This window comes from Pteropus medius, unplaced genomic scaffold, assembly GCF_902729225.1.
Source record: "Pteropus medius unplaced genomic scaffold, Ma_sr-lr_union100, whole genome shotgun sequence".
Lineage (NCBI taxonomy): Eukaryota > Metazoa > Chordata > Mammalia > Chiroptera > Pteropodidae > Pteropus > Pteropus medius.
The window spans coordinates 5,518,291-5,540,166 of record NW_024355008.1 but is presented as its reverse complement, the minus strand read 5'-3'; the positions used below and the strand labels follow the sequence as shown (position 1 = coordinate 5,540,166).

Here is a 21,876-nt window from a genome sequence, read left to right as displayed (position 1 = left end):
ACACACTCTCTCTCTCTCTCCAAAATTACCTGAAGTCGCCAAGGAGACCTGAAGTCTTCATCTATACATCTCTTAGTCTTTTCATATTCAAGATGTTTAAACTCTTAAAAATTTCTAAGTTTTCAAGTTGTCTTCCTGTTTTCTATATATCAGTAAAGTAGGATTTGATGAAAAGTTACATTAAAACTACTCCTTTAATTCTTAGCTTCACTAATGATGTGTTGGGCAATTAGAAATCGAAAAGCCATTTTGACTTCTCCTTCTATATCTCAGTATCCAATGACCATCCAAGTTCTGTCAAATTTCCTGGCAGCGAGAATAGTTATGATGGTGGAAGACGATTGATTTCCTTCTTTCCATTCCTATTGCCTCTGCCCTCAGAGTCTTTATTTGGTGAAACGGTATCTGCCTCTGTGTGAGGGTACCTGTCCTTAAAATTAATAGAGCTCCAATAAGAGACTCCATTTAGCTTTGACTTTAGATTATAGAAACAAGAGTCAATTTATAGTCAACAGTAAAAGAGTTGTTTTAGGCCTCAGATTCACTTTCATGAAGCTTGCAAAATGGCTCTTTGAAACATTTACAGTGATCTAAGAGATGATCAGTGAAATGTTTTGGCACCAGCAAGTCTGGCATGCAGCCCTCAATACAAGCAGCATTTCCACCTATAACCTACCTGACTTTGTCTATTAGAAGCACTGTGTGTGAGAGAAACAGGAAATCTGCACAGCACTTTTAAAGCAATGCGGTGAATTATAAATTAATGAAGGTTTAGTATGGGAAAAGAATAACATCTGCAGAAGAGCGGATTTCATAAAGACAAAAGGGAAAAAGTTTTCCCTTAATAAAACATAACCTTTCTGCATGCCCAATCAATTCTCAATTAGTCATACCAGAGAGATTAGCCACCACAGACTGTCAAAACTTCCTCACTTTGACTGCTTCTTCCCCTTGACACTGTTCTCTGATTCTGCCTCCTCTCACCCAAGACGCTCCTTGAATTAATATCTCCAACAATTTTCTGCAGTCCCTCTCTGCTGACAAAAATCCAATTTACTTTTTTGTTTATATGGAGCCTCTGGTGCATGGTGCAACTTTTCCACCCAGTGTTCTGCCCCTTCTCTGTCTAAGCCTAATGCTTAGTAAATCAGAGCAGCTAAGGAGCGAGAGGAGAGCAAGAACTAAGAAGAGAAATAATTTCCTTAGGAAGTTCTCTCATTCCTTCTTTATACTCTTCAATGAATATAAAGAAAGAAGTCATCATTTTACAAGTTCAAAAAAGACTATAGAGAAATTTCTTGGAATGATTTTAAAATTCAATCAACAATTATGGATTGAGTACTTACTATGTGCCAAGCCTTTTACTAGGTACCACAGGAAAGAGAACTCCTGCAACCAAGTGCTTACAATCTAATTGGAAAGAAAAGTAGAGGCAATTTTACAAATAACTACGACATACAATAGGCTTGGATCACAGTAGCACCAATTTATTGCCCATCTACACCAGGCAGGTGGCCATTCAGTAGTTTCTTCAGAAGACATTAACTAAATATTTACAATTTGTCCGATGCTGTGTAAAGCCCTGAGGATACCAAGATGAACAAGATAATACCCCATCTTCACAGTCTGTTGGGGAAGTAATGCAAGAAAATAAATAGTTACAAATATCATGATTGAAATAATTATTTCTGAAAACCATGGCTATATGGGTACCAAAGAGAAAATTTCTACCTCTGCTTAGAAATGGGCAGCAAGTCCTCACAGAGAGGGAGATGCATTTTGAAGCACCAGGAGAGAAGGGCATTTAGCAGCAGGATGTGCAGAGGCTTGAAAAAGCGAGAGAGCATCCCACGTTCTGGAAGAGTGTGCATCACATGATCTGACTGGGTGGGGGGGTTGAGAGATGCTAGGTATACTAGGAAATGAGGCAGGAAAGAAATTTGATCTTAGGAAACTTCTGTTTATGTTAAGCACTCAGCACAGAGCCTGGTACTCAGCACAGAGCTTAGGATAGGTGTTAAAAATACGTATAAATAAGTGAGTGAATAAGAAGTTTGACTTTTATCCTAAGGGTGCTGGACATTTATAGGAGGATTCGCTTTTGGGAAAAGTCTCTGAGATGTGAATGGTTGGATCGGAAGAGCTGAGATTAACGGTAGAGAGACAAGACAGGAAATTCTTGCAGCAGTCCATGTAAGATAACATTAGCCCCAAGTAAAGGGATAGCTGAAAAATTGGAGCTGAGCTGTTTCAGAAGTGAAATGATAGCTCATCGAATAACTAGAGGTATGAAAGAGCTCAAACAAAATGTTTTCCAGGTTTGTAGTTGAGGTAATTGAGGATTTGGTGATACCCTTCATCTAGATAGGAAATTTCTGAGTAGGTAGTTCACAGAGTGGTAAGAAATGATAGCCAATAGCTTAATTAAAGAAAGTAACAAAAATAAACTTAAAAAAAAAAAGAAGAAAAACTAGGGTAGTCTTTATTTCTGGCATGCTTAATGACATTTAATATGTCTCCTGTGCTGGAGTAGAATCCTGCCTTGGCCCACAGACATTTGGCTTCCTAACAAAAGTCAATGAGTCAATGGTACATCCAGTTTCTCTGATGGATGAAGAACACAGTTCTCACTTGAAGCAGTAGCACAGAACCACTACAGTCAAGGTACCTTACAGAGAATAATTTGCAATACAATCATTCTAAAATTTATTCCTGAGTTAACTGAGTTCCCTTGTTGCAGATGTTGGGCTGCATTTTGTTGGTTCAACTATAAACTTACTGCTTTTTTCCCCCTGAACTGTATGTACACTAAGAAAGGCTGTAAGAAATAGCTCTCGGAAACTAGCTTTTTGTCTTTACAAAGACTATATTGTTTAGGGGGTTCTTTAGCACAATGCCATATCCTTTCATTCATTCAAGATATATTTATTGATTACCTATAATTTTTCAGACACTATGCTAGGTTTTAGAGATTAAAAGGTGAATGACAAATAGCCGCTGACATTAAGGGCTTTTCAAAACTATGGAGGAAAAAGATAATTAAACAAACAATTATCATACAATGTCATAAGCTCAATGACTGTGATATGTCTCCAATGGCAGGACTACAGAGAAGGGTCGCCCAATGATGTCATGCTAGAAATGGATGAGGAATTTCTGAACAGTTTTTCAAGTTAGCCAAGTAGGCAGTGGTAGGACATTCCAGATATAATTAGAGAACAGAAGGGAAGATATAGAAACACGAGATTCTTCTGCACATCTAAACACAGACCTTGCTGCACATCTGACATGTCCCTGTTTTTGTGGGCTGCTAGTCACTTGTGCCTTCCTCTAGCAAATGGACAGCACCTCGTCCGAATCATCCCCAGCCTCCTCTTATTGGTTTTATTTAATACATCTCTGTCCTGATTTACTCATTTTCTTAAAAATTAGTTTTAAAAGTGTTTTAAAATGTGTTTTGTAAGAAACATTAAGTCCCTTGGCATAAGGCAGAGCATAAATAAATAAATTACTCTAAGGGAGAGTGGAATACCGATTGCAGTAATATCATTTAGAACAAAGGCAAATAATCCCAAACACCTGAAACTAGCCCTGAGCATATCATTGTGTAATTGATATTCATGATGATCACCCTTAAGTCATTAAGGAAAGGTTAAAGTTTGTGTTCTATATAATATAGCACATTATTTTTGAATACTCGGATCATTTTTAAATGGTTAATTTCATAAATATTCGTGTGAATAAACTTATAAACCTTTAGATAAAGAGAGAATTTGCCTAACTGGAATTGTTTTTCCCTGAAGGTCATAATAGGCAGAAGGCTTCATGTGTTTGACTAAGAAATAGTTTTATTTTAATGTAATGAAGCTAAAAATCTACCAGTGGACACTACTGTATTCATATTAAGAAGAAAAATATCACCTTTCTGTACTTGAATAAGTTTAGGCTGACTGTATATCCACATATAAAATAAAATACAGGCAGAGTCCAGACCTATGTAGTTGCTTGACAAGTCTTATTCAAGATTGAATAAAAAATTATTACACAAACTATGAATATGCTTTTGCTGAAAATGCATAGAAAAATAGCAGGAAAGGATGCTTTGTACCCAATATAACACTAAAATCATTTGTAAGGTTCAAATTAGTGAGTAATTTACCAGTATCTACTTGCATTTGTTATTGGCCAATTATAATTTTTTTAAGTCATTCAGTTGATACTTTTATGTTTGTTATTCACGTGTACCATTTCTACATTGCCTTTTCAATATTTTGAACAAGTCTTCTCTGCCAAATATTTTTTTTTTATGAAAAATCAGGCTTTGGGTAAAATATCATTGTACATATAACCAAGCTTATAAATAATATTTTAGTTTAAATATCTTAAAGGTAAGGGTTTGCTTTACTCTTTCAGTAATTGAACATGTGTTTGTGTTTACATGTCATTTATTCAACAGATTTTAATGAGTATCTACTGTGTACCAACACCATTCCAGGTGCTATTCCACAGTAAATAATGAGGAAGAGCTTATTCAGAACTTCCCTTTCTAATGAGACATCACTGGGAATTACTAGTTGATAACTGAAGGCACCAGGAATGAAACATAGGCTGACTGATTTACAGTCCACTTTCTAAACCTTTGAGACCCTTAGCTCTCCGTGTTAAAAAAAATGAAATTAACACAGAAGAAAACATGTTGAGAAGTAGGAAGAGACAATGTCCTAATGACATATTTCAGTGCCTGGATCCAGTCATGCTTAAGGCCAACTGAACTCTTGTACTTCCTAGTACTCCACGCTAACACATTCTCTTTTTAGCTTAAAATAGTTTGTTTACTGTTAGTTGCCACTAAATAAATGAGACCTGGCTAATAGATAATCTCTTAGATAATTTTATTTTCTGTAATTTGTCTCTGTGAGTAGGAATAAGTTAAGGAAAGTATTATTTGATTATAGTATTAGTTGATAAAAGCAAAGCACTTATTATAATCCTGCTAAAATTTTCAGAATTATATTTTAAAATTGCAAATATAATGTTATCTCCCTTTTACTACAGTGCGTGTATGCTCTTCAGCAAGTAATTTAATCTCCAGCACCTCAGTTTTCATGTGTATAATGGGTAAAATCATAGCACATAGGGATGATTTGTAGATAAGATTAAATAATGAATACATATGTTAGATAAAAATTAACATTGTACCTGGCAAATGAACAGTATGTAAGTATAACACAAATATTATTATTATTAGTTTCCTCAAAGTAGTTTAAGGCACACATGCAAATAAAAAACACTACCCTGTGCTTTCATGAATATTTTATTTTAGAGTTATGTGGGATATCAATGATTGATTCAAAGTATTTTAAATCCTTCGTGAAATGCTAAGTGGCCCCATGTGAGGTGATGGTGGTAGACAAAAGTTGGCCAAGGATATTGGAAAGATGAGGAAGACAGTATGAAATTTGCATACCATTTGTGGAAGAACTTTTATCAAAATGCTTCTGCTTCTGCAGAGCAAAGGTGGGTGACATTGAAGGATATTATGGAGTCTCAGTCAATATCAGAGAAAAGGAAAGAAATAGAAGAGAGATTCCAAGTGTGAAAAACAGATAAAGAGAGAAAAATCTTGTGACCATGTGGATTAATTAGTGGAGCATCTCAATCATTCCTTGGAGTGGCTGGCTACTCTATGTTAGGCATGGCGCACCTTTGGATGATAAATATGTGGTAAATGTTGATAGAACTATTATTGAAACTGTTAATAGCATTTTGGTAGTGCCCAGAAGACAGTAAACATGTAGAACACTTTTGCTTCAAAGACATAGAGACCTATCATGCTTTATTTGTTAATGAGAGTTGAGGTAGCGTAGCACAATAAACCAGTTTGGGTTTAATTAGCAGTATGTTTTTAAATTCATTATTTGGAAAAAGACAATCCACATGATAAAAGCAGAATACTGCCGTTGAAGTATACAAACAATGCCACCAATCTCTTGGTGACTTTCCTGCTCTATTTCTCATTACTTTCAACCCATTTAATTTTTTTTGACAAATGTAAATCCTATAAGGCTGATTGGTTTGATTAACCTAACAAAGAAAAAAAAGTCAGCCACTTATCAACCTTCATCTGACATTGACATAGTCTCTATGTGGCAGAGTTCCTGGGTTTTGTCATTTGAATCAGGGCGAGGGAATTCTAGTAGAATGAATGGGGTTGTAGAGCAACAGATTAATTAAGCAACTCTCAGGAATGATATTGAAAGGTAACTGATTAATTGAACATTGAGACCATCTAATCAAATAGCAGACACAATAAATATGTTTTTTTCAGAGATAAATCATGCTCTGATTAGCATATTCATTTATACAGCTGAATTAACTCTTTATGTGTTTTTTAAGCTTTGCTTAGCTAGAAATAGCCGCCTGCCACAGACTCTTTTTCACGTCATTTAAAAAATGCCCACGTGAACATGCCAGCATTCCTTCAAGATTTGAGCATTTCTTCATTAAATATACAAACTTTCCATTAAAAAGAAAATGTAAAAAATCCACCTAATTGTTATTTTTCCATATAACTTGCAGTGAGGCAAAGCATACAATAATACCTGAAGATGATTCAAAACTGTTTTATGCTGAACCCAGAGTTCAATAAGGAGAGAACATATCAGTGGGAAAATATTAATGCCAAAGATCCACCAAACTGTTCACATATTAAAATGTATTTCGATGTATGAAAACACAGTTATTATTATCATTTCATATGAGCCTATGGAAAAGATGGTTACTTTACAACTACCAAGTTTCAACAAAATAAAGCATGGATCTTAAATCCCAGTAACTGGGGGAAGAAAAATTCAGAGAGCCTAAAGCAGTTCATTTGTACTTAAACTGTTTTCCTTTTTGCTGAAACTGAAGCCTTGCCTTGCCCTTCCCTTGCCCCCCACTCCCCATTTTGACACCCGGGCAAGATCCAGTTGTCACAGCTGTGCAGCTCCATGAATGCTCCCTGTGCCTGTGGATACACATCATCAAAGGGAGTCTGTCACCCTCTAGTCCAGATTGTTCCCTGCCAGCATGGAGGAACAGAGCTCTTGGGGGAAGGGAAGGAAATCTCGGCCAGAAGAAACATGAGGCCTTGTCAGCATCTGAGCTCAGGAAGCTCCTAGTCCTAATGTAGAGTCCTGACTGATTTCTGTGTCAATGACTTTCTTATGGAAATTGAAGCTCCACCTAAGGGAGAACTCTCCAGGAGAGAACTCCTGTGAATACCTCTGCTGCCACAGATGTCATGTGGAAAATTGGATGGGACCATGGTTACTCAACTCTCTAAACTGGAATTGGCTAAAAAGGCAGTACACAGGCAAGATGTTACAGAGCTGTTGGCTGAAAAAGGATTCAGAAGATAATTAGAATTTTTTTTTTTAATGGAGACTAAAGAATGAAAGTGACAATTTTCTTTTAGCTTAAAGGAATTTCATCAAATCAGTCACTAACTGACCAATAATCTTTTATATTATATTTTACATATTATTGCTTTCTGTTTATAAAACTTTCAACTCTATAATTTTATAAAAGGTAAAAATGGTAAATATATATGCACACATATAAATTGAATATATATGGTAAATATACATAAAAATTGATTTAAATTGATCAGAAAAAATAGGTCTAAATTGAAACAAATTCTTTCATTACTTTACTGAAACACAGTTCAGCTTTAGATGACATTTAAATAACTAACCTCTAGAAAAAAGTATCTATCTCCTATAACATTAGAACTTCATAATCCCAACTGCTATTTTTGTTGTTGGTGATGTCTATATATCAAAGATTTATACTAAACACATCCAATTACAGAATCTAGAGATCTATATGAAAACAAAAATCAGAATTATCAAACATCTTCCTCCTATTTTCTGTCTACTTCTTAGAATATTCTGAAGAGAAAAATAAATATATCCTTTCATTCCCTTCATGTGTTTATTGGTAACGATGTTACAAAATAAGATTGAACCCCATTCCATGGCCAAACATCAGCATCATTAGATAACAAAAGCAAAGCACTCGTCAAAAATACCCTAGAGTTTTCAGAATTACATTTAAAAAATTATAAACATAAATCCGTCTCCCTGTTAATAGGTAGTCATGTACCTTTAAAAATATACTCAGTCTTTTTAAAATTCTGAAATCCACTCCTGCACTGAAATTACAACCCTTTTACTTCTTTCCCATTTAGCTTTTGTTCTAAATGTCAAACATTAAAATTACTTGTCCATGTATTACTTAACCAACATTTGCTGTATCTGAATATGTATAAATTGTGTGATAGAGAGACTTGATTTATTTTGTCTTCAGTGTTAATTTCTCCAATTATTTTTGTTGTTGTTGCTCTTTGAGCTCAGTACAAACACTATTATTATTTTATAGGCTAAGATAAATGAGGGTCACATAAATTATTTGTTTTATGTATCATATATCAAATAAATAATAAACTGTTGATTATCTCTTGGGTGTATTTAGAATGTATGAGCCATTAAAAATAAATATATATGTATAGATAATATGTACAAAATATCTTGCTAGGTATGCTTTGAATAATTTCAAGGGAAATGTCATCATTTATATTTAAGACAAAATGGATTGGTGTCATGATTTATTATGATATAAAACTATACCAATGATTCTTTACCTGACTGCTTATCTTTTAATAAGAAGAGAAAGATAATAATGTTTAAAGGTATATATAAATAAAATAATATTATTAACCATTTTGTTTCTAATCGTAAAGATAGACAACTTACACACTGGGGGATCCTGATTTAGATAGTAATGGCATTTTTACTTTTTCATCTTTAGAACAAATTTTAAGATGTATTTTGAGGCCTTTTAAAAATTATTTTTACATTATGTTTGGTCGATATTTTTGTTTATTTATAGAAAATACATTGCAATACCATTGTAAAAGTAAATATAACCACCTCTATTTTGAAAACATTATAAAAAGTAGCAAGCATATCTTGGTCTATGATGGAGAAGTGCTGCTCTTACAGTCAATTTTTTTAAAAGGCTTTTTAAAAATCTGGTGGTGGTTTAGTTTTATTTGAAAAGTATAAAATGAGTTCAGCACTTACACTGCTATAGAATTACCTCAGATTCTCTTTATCATATAAGCAACATTATTGAATGTTCAGTCTATGTTTTTGGCATTGTGACAGCAGTCCTCCCAAATTGGGTGTGGATTGAAAAAAGTAGACATTAAAGAAACATTTGATTTATCACTACAATACTGTGAAGGTAAGAGAGTTTTGAATTTACTTCAAAGAATGAAAGCTATAACTGATTTGAAATTATGTATGCAGTAAATTTATATGCAGAACCATTTAAAACTTGTCTATATCCATTTTAAACAGCGAAGACATTTCATTCCACTTTTGTCCAGTGTTTAAGATCCAAGCCTACATATATATGTGTTTTAACATCATTTCAAGAGAAACCATTTTAAATTAGATATATTTTTATATATTTCCTAATTTTAAAAGTTTATTATTTTAGAAAAAAAAAAAGCTATAGTTTTAAGTAAGGAATTATTAAATTCTATTGTGTACCCCTAACATTACTCAATGTCTTTTAGATAGCCATGGTTTAATTCATTGGTTCTCAATATTTTTTTCAGCTTTTAGAAAGCTCATTTGTACAACATTCTCTATTCAGAAACACTGCACATGCACAGTATGATTTTCAACACAGTAAAGTGGAAGGAACGGGAGGGAGGCATATCAGATCTGTAGGAAACTGGGGAGGTAGGAATGCAATTTGAAAAAAATACCTCTAAGGATCATGATTTAATCCCCAGGAATGTATGCTTGTCCTCATGTGAAAAACAGTGACTAAATGGAAAATGTTCCAATTTTGTTTTCCAAATAATAGATATAACACTTTAATAGTATACTTGTTATCTCAGAAAAAGGGTGCACTCAAAATAAGCAGAAGGAAAAATATCTTTAAGTTGAAAAACTATTTTATTAGTATAATTTCTTCCTCTTTTACTAATAAGTTTTGATATATTAAATGACTCTTCTAATCTGAGAACTTGGAATTTATTCATTTTCACAAGTAGCTCTTTCTTTAAAAAAAATATTTTTCCCCCTCAAATATTTGATATTTTTCTCATTTATACTAAGGAACAAAGCAAAAGATATTTTCATTATTCCCTTACAATGGAAGAAATGTTATACAAGTTACTTGGCCAACATCCTACAATGCTTTAACACACCTGGAAAATAATAAATTTCATTCCACTTAAGCCCATGGGGTCTCTAAGAGTTAGAATGGCCCGAATATACCCTGATACCTCAAACCCAAGAAACAAAAAAGGATATGAAGGCACAAGGTAGACTGCTTCTGGTCGTATTCCAGGATTGATTCACCTCTTCCCAATACATTCACAAATATACACAGAGGAAAAGAAAATATATTGGTATGTGTTAAATATCCCTGGCTATTTTGTAAAAGCTGATAATGACAAAGCTTCACCTGTAGTAAATAATGAAAATTAAGGCTTAACTACAAAGTAACGAAGCTTGAAAACAGGTTCTAAATGCCATTCCAAAGGAACACCATCAGTAACCCATATGCAATGGCAATACCCTTGGAATAAATATATTGCCACTCAGAGTGACTCCTTAGAAGGATGCAGCAACCATTTAGACATTTAAGTAGAGATGGATTTCTTAAAAATATCAACCTTGTTAATTCATTATTTTATAGTCATACCTTAATATTGAGGAGAAATCCTAAGCCTTTCTTTTATGAAACTTAAATATAAAGAGTATTGGAGCCTGTTACAAAGGAAAAAACTGTTTTATAGAAGCTTTGATGATGTGTGAGCAAAACGTGTTTCACGGTGAGTTGTGAAGGGGCTAGAATACTATTTCATTTATTGATCACATGATTTACAAGCGTCAATTTGGGAAGGATGCATGGTCAAGGTCAGCTGCAACTTTAAATATGAGTTCACACATTACTGATGAGCTATCGCTCCATATGTTTCCTACTAAAAATCTGTGAAGCCTTTTTCTTTCAATTGATTAAAAGCAAAGAAAGCTGACAAGGGAAGTAATGAGCTATACATAATGAATAAGGTGGCAATGTTCTCTTCTAGTCAATCTTCCTTTTGCTAAAAAATAGGCAGCAGAAACCTGATTCAATATATTGCTATAGACACTGATCCATGAACTTTGGCCATTGTAGCAACTACACTGTTGAGACCATTTAGTTACCTCAGTTAAATAAATATACGTAAAAATGAAAAACAGACCAATGATCTATCTAGGTCTGTGCTAAAAAAAAAAATGTAAGCCCACAAGAAAAGTTAGATTCTTTGAACATATGCATTTTCTTTTACTCTTGGATAACAAAGTGTCATGAGCTTTTGGCAAATGTTCAAATGATTTTTGGGCTTCTGTTCACAACCCAGTGATTATGGTTGATGTATAGAACCAAGTCAGAAATTCAGGCCTTATTATTTTACTTTGGCTCAGGCATCAGCAACTTACAACAAATGTTCTAAAAAGAATTTTCTAACATGTACAAAGGCCCTCAGTAAAAATAAAAAAAAAATAAAGTTTCTTCTCTGTTTTCTCTGTTTTACCTTTATCTTTCTCTTCTGTTTCCTTGGCCTTATTCTATTTCCCCAAACAGATTCAGCAAGACCCAAATGGCCAGTACTCTCAAAGAAACTCACACCTCTCCTCCACTTCTTGAAAATAATACCCAAGGGCAAACGATCTGAGATAGCATAAAAAGAAAAGCAATTTGTTTAGTTATCTGATGGAGATAATTTATGTAGAAGTGTGAATCCACTTAAATTTCCTGCCTGACCTGCTATTAAAAAAAGGGGTTATTAACATAAATGAATCTTTATAAATGACAGGAGGTGTTAGGCCTAGTGCTCTTTGCTAACTCCTTCCCTTGGGCATGTTGGAGATAAGAGGTCAGCAACCTGGCAACCCTTTGAAGACTGCACCAACTTTTTTTTTTAAGTGTAAGTTTGATTTGCTGGTCCTTAAACTTAGTACTAAAGTCAGGGACAAAAAGGAGACACTTTACAATCCCTGACCTTAAGAACTTGTAACTGGAAGGTAGTTTTCTCCCAACCTATCCCTCTGTCTCCCAATCGCAACCACAAAGAATTAAACCAAACCAAACAAAGTTAAACCAATCTGAAAAGACCCTGCACTATTCTAGAATGGGCAGTAGATAATAAGTACTTTGCTTTTTAGCTTTAGAATTGTTCAACAAATGGTGTATTTATTTTTGCTATCATAAGTGCTTCTAGAAGGAGCTTTCCTTTCCCATTTCTTCTCTTGACTCTCCTGCCTTGAATTTAATTGAGGAGTTGACTCTGGTGCTATTCATTGTACATCTACAGCTAAATGACTCCAAGGTGTTTTCACCAATTCTAAGTTTTTCTCCTCTCAAGAGTTTTAGCCTAATCACGTATTCTTCATTGATAAGTAGAGTTCCTTGCATGTACTAAGTGGCCTTAACATATTGTTGAATGCATAATGTATAACTAATATTTCTTCCATAAGAAAGAAATAATACTATGTATCTAAATAATCTTTAGACAGAAATAAGTTTACCCAATGTATGTAACTTCATATTCTTTTGAATGCAAAGTAGTAGGTCAAAGATTGCAATCTAACAAAGAAATTGTCTCTTAATTCGTATTAAGATGAGAGCAAGAAGAAAAGAATTTAGACAAGATTGGGTGTGTTCAAGGTGGTATGACCTTAGACAAGAAGAAGAGAATTTAAAGTAATCCTTAGTAAAAGAAAATTTTTCAAGTTTTACTGAAACTTTGTTTCAGCAAATTGATGAAAATTAGCTCTGAGGCATTAACATTTGATATTGTTTATCTTTACAAAAGCACTAGTAGAAAAGTACATCTAAATTTTGTTATTTTTTAAAAAAGATTTACAAATGAGGCTAAAGGAAGGGACTTCGTTCAACTACGACAGTGTTTTCTGACAAATTCACTAAAAAATTTCTTCCATCAAAAGTAAAAATTGCTAGAATGATTTTTTTTAAAGAAAATTTACAGTGCCAATGACCAGTTATTAGAAAATTATTTCTAAATATTTATTTTATAATCATAAATCATAAAGGAAAATAACACAATAGTGTGTCTCACTTGGTATTTTGAACTTATAAAGCTAAAGCTAAACAAGTGAAGTAAAAACAACTTTATGATTATCAGTGCTATAGGTTGAGAGGTTTTCCTCAAAATATTGATTTATGCCCAGAGCTAAATAAGTAATGAAGTGGAGAAGAGAAATAGCATACACATTTGGAAATTGCTGAATATAATGTAAGAATTTGAAAACAAAACTGCAAGGATGCTGAAATAATTTTCTTTTTTAGAATACAGAATAGTATCATATAAAAACCTAGTTTTGGAAATATTCAAGAAAATACTTGACTCTTAATGTTAAAATTTTTTAATATTAAAAAATAAAATGTAAATTATTTTTATTCGTTTCTTTCCATCTTTTTTTTTTAAAGGATTAGAAAAACTTTATATTGTTAGCCAGTTAGACATGAGCAACAGGGGGAAAAAAGGAATAGGGGCCCAGCCTGGAGACCGCCTAAAGAACACCCTATTGGTAGTTAGAGAATCCCTCATGCATTCCCAGAAACAAGGAAGAGAAGGGCCATAGTCTTAGTTGGTCTAATCCGGCCACAGGAGCCTGTGCAGAAAGTACTCCCCTAATCTGCCCACAATCTAATGCTCATTATACTGTCATTATAATACCGTGTTTATTCCTAGAAGTTCATGAATCTAATTATAACAGACTGAATTCTGGATAAGCTCATGCACAATAAGCAAAGTGTTATACAGCAGCCAAGTGTCAATCAAAATGACTTCACGTGCCAATCACCTAGGAATGCCTTTAGAACCACCCATCATGGCCCAAATATAATTCAGACATTCGCACTTCTGGGTTGTTAAAGCTCTCTTTGCTAAAACCATGTTCCTCCTTGGAGAGTGTTTTTTGTCTTTCTAAAATATGCTTTTAATAAATCTTTTCTAAATCTCACTGACCTGTGATTCTTCACTGTATAGATGAGAAAGAACCGAGGAAAAATGCTAATTACATTTCTGCACCATTATCATCCCCCCATGCTGCTGAGGTGACATTAAAGTTCAAATCGCCCTTAATGGTAACAATATTACCTGTGTAACTTGATCTAGTTTTCTTTTAGTTTTATTACTTTCATCAGCATCTAATCATGGAAACTTTAACTTCCTTTCTTATATACGTTTTCAATAGAATTTATTGGTATGCATTTTTATTATGATGATGTAGCAGAGAAAGGAAAAGAAAAGAAGAAAACTACCATAAAGAAAGAGGACTATATCCTACAAATTCTTCTAGGAACTTTTGCATTCTTCATTTTATTTAAAGACAAATTCAAAATCAAGGAGAATTACTGTCATGCACAAAAACAGTACAAATGATTTAAGAGAAAATGGGTTGTAATGTTAGAATAATAACTTATTTATTAACGTTAGTTAACCTTAATTTTTGATGACATTCATAGACTAGAAACAAATTGTAATAACATTCCTACAACCACACTTTTCCTCCTATGTTATAGGCATAATTAATAGTAACAACAACAATAAAAACAGCAAGTTTTACAGCCACAAGGATTCTGCTTTCTACGAAGCAACCATATTTTTTTGCCCTGACCTTCAGGTTTCAAAGACTCCTTCAGGAAATATAAAATAGGCCACAGAAGTTACTCACTCTGCCTTGGGATCAGATTCTTTCTGTGCTCTGAATACTTGTATTCTGATCTTAGGGCACTTGACCTTTCAGATTTTAGATCAACACTTGCTCCAGCTTTCCATTTTAGAATACAAGAAGCTCAAAATTCCACACTGAGCCTAAATTCTTCACATTCCCAATTCCAAATCATTTGTTTTATTTATATTATGATGTTTTTCTCAACAGAATTATAAGCTCATTTTAGAAAGAGATCATTTCTTCATCCAAATCAGAGTAAGTATAATTTCTTAAGTGCTTCCCATGTGAAAGATGAATTCCATATGATTTCCTATATATGTAATAAGCCCAAAACATTTTTTGTTTTGCTTTTTTTTTTGCCATATTTATTGATAATGAAACTCAGACATATGTCAATTGCACAAGCCACTCAATGATTTAAGTGGCTTATCTGAGATTCCATTCCAATCTTCATCATCGCCATTATAAGACTTTGCACTCAGTATGTGTTTATAGTTTAAATAATTAAATAAAACCTCTAAGACTTATTTCTCTGAGTTAATAATTGTAGAATTCTCTGTCTCCTGACTACTGAGAAATACAAATCCTTTGCCATTTATGCTAATTTCCTTACTTGATACTCTTGGTCCTAGCAACCACAGAGCCATAGTCTCTGCTTCCAACCCCTGGCTCCTCACTGTGTAAGATTCTCCAACCACCTCACCCTGTCATGAAGAACAAACACTTCAAACTAATTTGCAACTGTCATATAATATCCTATATGTCTATAGGATAACATTATTTCAATATATGTTTTCTATACAGAACCTTTAGTAACATAAATGGTTCATCATAGGGTTAGCAGTGTGACATTTTTCTAATTAATCTATACTTGCCAGATAAGGGTTGATGTAACATCCAAGTACTGAGAGTTTCAAAAAGTAACAAAGCCCATTATATTTAATAAAATGTTTATACAATAATTAAACAAATTTATTGTCGCATAATTTTGATATCTAGTCCATGATGAAACATTTTCATTTAACAATTTACAGACTTAACCCTCCCTGAATAAATATGTTACTGACTTACAAAGATTTTTCATGTTTTTCTAAACAATTTTAAAAGTTTGATTAACATTTAAAAAATTATTTGTGCCTATCAAATATAAAGATAGATAAACAAAATGACAAGGAGTAATAATGTTGAATAAGCAAATCTTTGTCAACAATACAGGACAAACACAATATGTTATAGAAAAACAAGCATATTAAATTAATCTTAAACCAGTATACAGTCCATGGAAAATTAAAGATTCTCCATCAAGCCCAAACCAGATCATTAATTAGAATATCAAGCATCATACCCTAAGGAGGATCACATTCTTTATAAAGAATTTGACAGATATGAGTAAACATTTAGAAAACAAATGCTAAGAATGGATAGCAGATAAATTCATGCCTTGAAGGCGACTTTACATTATATAAGAAGTTGTTCTGCAGAGTCATTTATTTACAAATAGGCTTTGAGTTTAGGCTATACCTTTTCTTAACATTAAAATGTGGCCTAAATTTAAGATTGATAAAAAGATACATTTTCCTGCTATAAAATGTGAGAGTTTAGGAATCTCTACATATGCATACCTGTAAAATTGGATTGCTTCTAATTTGTATGCAATGATTTAAGTATAGTATTTTGTATTCATCTGTAATTTGAAAAGGAGATTATACTATTATAATGAGTTTTGAGGTAGATTATAAAAAAAAATTTACATGATAATTTACATTTTTTTTTTCTCTTTTGAAGGGAAAAAAAAGTGTTATCAGATTCAGGAAGAACTTAGTGTCCCTGGAAGATGATATACTATTAGTACATCATCTAATATTATAGTTAACTAGAGTTTTCTACCAGCTATGTACCAAAGAATCATGGAATATTGTTGAATTAATCAGAATGTCCTTGTGCATTAAAATTAAAATGGCTATTGATGAAGTGTTCCAATATTTTAACAAGTAAGTACTAGTCAGCACTTCTTTCACAAAGTACCTAGGATTAAAAAAAATAATAATTTTGTTTTATTCCTTTAGAAAAGAACAAAAAGAATTCTCCAGAGTAATATCAGAAATGATAAAGAAAAACCTTTTTAAAATTTCCTTGCATCAAGATGTAGTCTGGGGAGGTTAAGAAGTAGAAAGGGGAGGAAAATAAAAGCTAATTTTATCTTTATCATGAAGTCATACTATCATGAAAACAGTAGTACAGAAATTAGAAAAAGCTTTCTAAAATGAAGTTAATGAGCTTCCCAAAAGGGAAGCGTATGCAAATTAATTAATCTCATTACAAGTAAAAAAAAATCATATTATAATGTATGACATATTGTAGGTTTAAAAATCTTGTTTTTAAGTTTTCTGAGGTTTGTAGCTATTATCGGCAATGATCAAATGTAAGGAGAATAAAAATCTTTAGTATCTGTCCTCAAAATTATAGTGGGTGGAAGTGAGATATTAATTAATCAACCAAATCAGTCTTGAACCAAACTCAAATCCAAATAGTTCCCATATCATGAAGTATATTACACCAATTATTATGAACCAAATGTTTGTGTCTCCTCATAATTCATATGTTGACGTCCTAACCCTTAATGTGATGGTATTAGGAGTTGGGGCCTTTGGGAGGTTATTAGGCCAGAAAGATGAAGCCCACACGAATGAGATTAATGTCTTTATAAAAGAGATCTCAGAGAGCTACTTTTTCCCTTTCGCCATATGAGGACCCAATGAGAAGACGACTACCTATGAACCAGGAAGCAGGTTCTCATCAGACCTGAATCTTTTGATGCCTTGATTTTGGACTTCTCAGCCTCCGGAATTATGAGTAATAAATTTATTTTGTTTATAAGCCACTCAGTCTATGATATTCTGTTATAGCAGCCTAAACAGACCATGACACCAATATCTCACCAGAGGTCAACACGTAACTACATATCTACCACCAGAGGAAACAACACAAAAATAAGAATTTTTGTCTGTTTTGTTCACTTTTGTGTCTTTGATGTACAGAACACACAATAACGCAAAACACATAGTTGTTGAAGGAATGGTACTTTCTTTTCTGACTTCTTTTCCTCCTCTTTGATTCTTTTTTAGAGTGGATATTTATTGCTTGAGCCAACTTAACAGTTATTTGCTTTTCTAAGAACAGCGCTCTGATTGCCATTGCATCATCACTTCTCCCCAATCCTCAGCCTGTGCAATTCAGGCAGGCTGACACTGTCCCCACCCTCAACCGTGACAGGCTCCAGAAAGGAGCACACATTTAATTTGGCCAATAGGAAGAGTCTATCCAATTGAGGCATATGATTTGTTCAGATGGGCATGTGACCCATATCAGGCAAAGGAGACTCAGTTAAAGAACTTTTCCTGAAGCAGTTAAGAAAGAGAAGGTTTTACACTGAAGTTGCTGAGCAGGTGGACTGTAATCCTGGCCATCCCAACACACCATGGCAAGAAGTTGTCCAAATGAAATCAAAAGAAAACTAAGCCAAGTAATGGTAAGATGTATATTCTGGCATCATCTAAGCTCTGGATTCTAGCCCTGAAACCAGTTCTATCCCATTATTTTGAAGTTATATGACTCAAAAAATTTCATTTTTATAAATCTAGTTTGAGTGAGACCCTGTTACTTGCTACTGAAAGAGCCATGACAAATACATTCTCTAATGCCACTGCATTAATGAAGGCCCTATATACAGAAGAAAAGAATAGCGCCATGTTGATGTCATATAACAAGGGGAAAGAGTGACGGTCATAGTGAACTCTCAGAAATGTCCAGCAGTATTTATGTTCTTCTTTTAATTTACTCAGAATACTTTTCAAAAGGAGAAAGAATAATATTTGTTTTTCTGTTAACAGTTCTAACTGGTTTTTCCTTGTGTGACTTGCCACAGGTTGTTTCAGCACTGCTGACTATAGAACAAAAGTAAATCACAATTAGTCCTTACTTTTTTGCCAATAATAAACAATCATAGGTATGATTTAGAAACACAGAAAGAATAATCTGTATTTTAGAAAGAGCTACAATTTGTAAAATCACATAGAAGCCTAAAATTGCTTCAAAAATCATAAACATATATGCCTTAATTTTACAGTTGAAGAAAATTAAGGGTCTTGCTCAACGTCATATCACACCAAAGGTGAAGACTGTAACATAGCAAACCATACCATAACTCTACTTATTTTTATACTATAATTTCTTTCCAGAAACTTGCTTTTAAATCACATACATAAGAACTTAAAATATTTATTTAAGTTTAGAATTCTATTCACATACAGAAAATTGGTTCACAGTTGCTGCATACATGTATTAGCACTGGCAAGAATGAAAAGGAATTTCATAGTGTGCTCTGTTAAATAAGAATTCATTAAACAATCATTTCATTAGCATCTTCAAAATCCCAATATAAACTTATACAAGAGTGAAGAAGTAAACCGCTTCATTTGTAAAGATTTGGCTATCTTTTAGGTCAATGGAACATAATTTATCTAATGCTACTTTAGTGTCCTGACAAACTTAATATATCCCTACTTACCAGTAAGAACAGGTCTATGAATTATTTTAGTAATTGCCCAAGAGGATAAAAGGCCAATGTAGAATACATTTACATATATTAATATATAAAATTTTCAGTGAAGAAAACTCAAAATTTGAGACAAAATATTCTCTATATTATATTTTTGAAATAAAAACTATTTTTTAAATTAAAATCTAATTTAAAAGAAACAGGCCTTATCAAAGCTACTTTTTAAATGGAAACACATTTCAGTCTAATTTACCATGGAGTATAGAAAACTAAGACAGGTAGTTAAGATGAAATTTTATGTTTCTGAAAGTTTTCTCAAAATTATACTTGGTATTTCTTAACATTTTATCGCTTCAATATTATCATAAAAACAATTCGTAATCATATGAAATAACCATATTACATGACAAATAAAAAAGTGTTTTGAAGTATCTGAATGAAAGGCTTTGTGTTAATACATTATTAATTCAATAATATCAAATAACTTAAAAAAGAAAGTCATTTCATGGGGAAAATACATTTTAAAGTTAATATGAATCATAAGAAATTCTTATATTTTAAGGCAGTCAGTCTTATAATTAAGACCCTTCCAAACATCCCCTTTGGCAGGACAATAAAGTAAGCAATGTTGGGAGAAATATGAGTACAAAAACACCTCCATTGTTCTTAATTAATCACTCAGTCTTCTTTCTGGCAACAGAACCAAGAAAACTTTTTTGTAATGGGACAAAAACTAATTTGTAGATTCACTCTGACCAGCTCATCATATGCCTATCACAAGATTTAAATACACTATGGATAATCCAGTTTTCAGTGTGTCAGCTTGTCTGGGTGTGTGTGTGTGTGTGTGTGTGCCTTAGTAGTAATGACCTCCTGCTGTGTGTGTGTGTAATAATATGTATACATATTTCTTACTGTAATGGAAGTAATGTCAAGGTCTGTTTAGAAACCTAAGCCATATCCTCAGCACTAACCAAAGGAAGAACAGAGGAATTTGGTGGCTTAGTCATAACTCTAATTCATGAATTCTATGCAATTTGATATTCAGGATCTTGTAGTGAAAAACTCCTTGGCTAGAATACCAGAATGTTTCATTGAACCAGGGGAAGCTCAGACTTGAAAACTGCACATTGGACATCTATTTATTGATTTTGTTTGTCCTTTACTGACTTTGGCATCAGGGACCTGGCATCATCGAGGATATCCTGTGACAAGTATCTGGCAACAACAGAAGAATTAAACTAAGAAAAGTTCTTAGAAATGTATCTCACATTGTAGCTTGAATATTACAGCTATAAGCAAGAGTTTTCATTGCTCTGGAAGGAGACAAAAAGTGGTATTTAAACTGAAGTTTAATATCTCCAATTCTGTTTGCTTTCCTGTCTGGTCATTTCTCAAGGCTCAGAGTATTCTGAGCAAAGTTCTCCAGGTAAATTTGTAAATCACACACACACACACACACACACACACACACAAATTTAAAAAAAATTAAAGATGTTATTAGTGGAGCCATTGATTACAAAATGGATAATATATGTTCCTATAAGTTTCAGAGAATATGGTTAGAACAAGAGTAGATATAAATTCTTGTAATAACATACTGGTTGGCGCCAGCCATTTGTTTTGCTCAGACTCTGCAGGATGATTTTCCTTCTGGTATGCATTTTTTCATGCCTACTTTTGAGTCAAGTGTTGGTATACGGCAAATAATCTTAAAGCTAGGATAGTAGATAAGATATATGTACCCCAGCATGTGACAGAAAGACTTTTGTAAAAGTAGCTATTGGGAAGTAAGGTATTAAGCAAATGTAAAAGTGTATATCTTAGAAGTCAGCGATAGTCAAAATAATAGCAAGGAGATTATTATGCATGAAGCACTGTGCAAAGTTTCATATTTTATTTATCATTAAATTCTCATTAAAAATCATATGGAATAAACGCTGTACTTTCTTTTTACAGATTAGGAAACTAAGGCTCAAAGAGGTTAAAAAACCCTGCTAAACAAATTTCACAAAAGAGAGAATCAGGATTTCAATCCAAATCTCTCTGGATTTGAAGCTCTTATCTTTTTCACTACAAAGTGCTGCCTCAAAAATAAGCAGCTAAAGGAAGTGTAATAGAAACTGCTTCTTTCAGGATTGTATTCTGCACATGAAATGTAAACATAAAATTTATGTTTAATTATATCTCATACATTATTTTCAAATGTTTTAAGAAAAAAAAGATTTATTTCATTTTGCTTTATTTCAATTTTTCTACAGAAAAAAAAAGATTTCAAATGTATAAATTCTTAAAGGCTTATTTTATTTTAAATAAACCCTAAAACAACAAATTTGCAAGTTGTATATATTGCAATTGTCAATAACTCTGAAAGAATATTTTCATGGAGACCTCTTTAAAAATAAGAGTTTATCCTTTCCTGAATATTAACTGGGAATAGATTATTCATATTTTTAATTCTGGCATAAAAATATATGGAGATTTATAGGCTTAGCTGATACTTTC

General features: G+C 33.0%; 1 protein-coding gene and 1 long non-coding RNA gene across 3 annotated transcripts in view; both read right to left on the bottom strand.

Moving 5' to 3' along the window:
- LOC120598143 (uncharacterized) overlaps nt 1–21,566 on the bottom strand; it is a 25,069-nt gene extending 3,503 nt beyond the window's left edge. The window contains exons 1-2 of the long non-coding RNA XR_005651514.1: nt 20,820–21,566; nt 15,512–15,517 (exon numbers count right to left, since the gene is read on the bottom strand). This is a non-coding gene — a long non-coding RNA (uncharacterized LOC120598143). The remainder of the gene's footprint in view (nt 1–15,511; nt 15,518–20,819) is intronic.
- Nucleotides 1–21,876, bottom strand: part of ALCAM (activated leukocyte cell adhesion molecule) — a 181,308-nt gene that overhangs the window by 109,518 nt on the left and 49,914 nt on the right. The gene's annotated exons all lie outside the window — the stretch shown is intronic.